At 44.8% G+C, this 1,519-nt stretch overlaps 1 protein-coding gene across 1 annotated transcript in view; it reads right to left on the bottom strand.

Moving 5' to 3' along the window:
* LOC118477520 (keratin-associated protein 19-2-like) overlaps positions 1-1,519 on the bottom strand; it is a 4,388-nt gene that overhangs the window by 2,112 nt on the left and 757 nt on the right. The gene's annotated exons all lie outside the window — the stretch shown is intronic.

Raw genomic sequence — 1,519 nt, 5'->3', positions numbered from 1 at the left:
CCGTAGCCCTGTTGAGAAATGGGGAAAAGGGACATTTTAAAAAGGGTTAGTCATAATAATATTGTGTATAATTGACCAATAACAGGGTTCTTTTAGTGGCTAAAAAATGAATGGCATTCCAGACTCTGGGAATGCTCGGGGAATACTCAGGGAATTTAAAGGGGAAAAAAATTATTCTAGAGTCAGTATTTTGTTCGCTTCCATCGACACAACGTACATGATGAGACACACTTCAGCCCTGCTGTCAGGGCCAACCAAGAAGGTTTTACAGTAAGGTCCCTGGGGACAACTCGGGCAGCTGGAATAGCAAGATACTGGTGTAAGATAACCCCGTCCCCTCTCCGATCCCTGCACAATGTCAAGTCGATGTCTTGTTCGTTCGTTCGTTCGTTTGTTCGTTAGTTACATCTGTAGTTAGTTAGTTAGTTAGTTAGTTAGTTAGTTAGTTAGTTAGTTAGTTAGTTAGTTAGTTAGTTAGTTAGTTAGTTAGTTCGTTCGTTAGTTCGTTCGTTAGTTAGTTAGTTATTGAAACTTCTGCAGATTTCAAGGAACTTGTAGCCTCCTAACTCTGATCCTGAAATTTTAATCTTCTTAAATTGAGAGATACAATCCTGCATTCAATTGCATTCAATCACTTTTTGTGTCTTAAATCTGCATTCTTATTGTTGAAAGGGGGGGGGGGGTATTTTCTTTTGGAAAGTAAGGAAGACAAGGATGGGGTGGAGATACAGAGAGAAAGAGCACACGAGACAGACAACGAGAGATTGAAAGAAAAAACAAGAAGGATGTTTTTGTTTTCAAACCCCTTTAGCTGCGAGCATTTCGCTCTTGGCAGCTCAATGCCTCCCTCAAGTAATTACATGTCCTTGTCATCTGGTTAACGCCAGAGTAGAGCAGGCTTTGCAAGTCTGTAGGTGCGTTTAGGAGCCTGCATCGAAGAACTGCCAGGTTTGGGCAGTGAAGGAGAAGATGTTCAACAGTTTCCTCGTGGTCAATGTCTGATTGGCTCTACATAAACGATTCAAAGGGTCTTTGGGGTTGGGTTTGTCCATGTACCCAAAGAGAGATCTTCCTGTTTCTGCGTTGGCCCATCTGTTTAGCCACTCATCTCTGCTTTTAGCTTGGATGATCCCCCTGCGGGTTTATAAAGAGGCGGCTGTCTGTCTGGGGCAGGCTTGCTCCAGTCTTTGATAGCTGGTCTGCAGTCTCATTCCCTGGTACTCCAGAATGGCCAGGCACCCACTGCAGTGTGACCTGGACGCCATAGGGAGTGCCCATCTGTTTTACAAGGCTGAGAATGTTCCCGTCACCTCTGTAGTCTCTTCCTCCCTCGACGGCTTGGAGTACTGACATTGAGTCAGAGAAGCCAACGACATCCCCTGGTGTTACTGCGCCTTCAAAAAAGTCTTGGGTGATCTGTTCCAGGGTCTTTACTATGGCAGCTCTCTCTGCGTCATAGTTGGAGCTGTATGTTCCACATGGGCCAAATAGTTGGGTCTGCTTCTTCTCTCCAAGGTTG

The sequence above is a fragment of the Aplysia californica genome, unplaced genomic scaffold (assembly GCF_000002075.1).
Source record: "Aplysia californica isolate F4 #8 unplaced genomic scaffold, AplCal3.0 scaffold00121, whole genome shotgun sequence".
Lineage (NCBI taxonomy): Eukaryota > Metazoa > Mollusca > Gastropoda > Aplysiida > Aplysiidae > Aplysia > Aplysia californica.
Note: the sequence above shows the minus strand (reverse complement) of the source record. Positions and strands in the feature narration are given on the sequence as shown.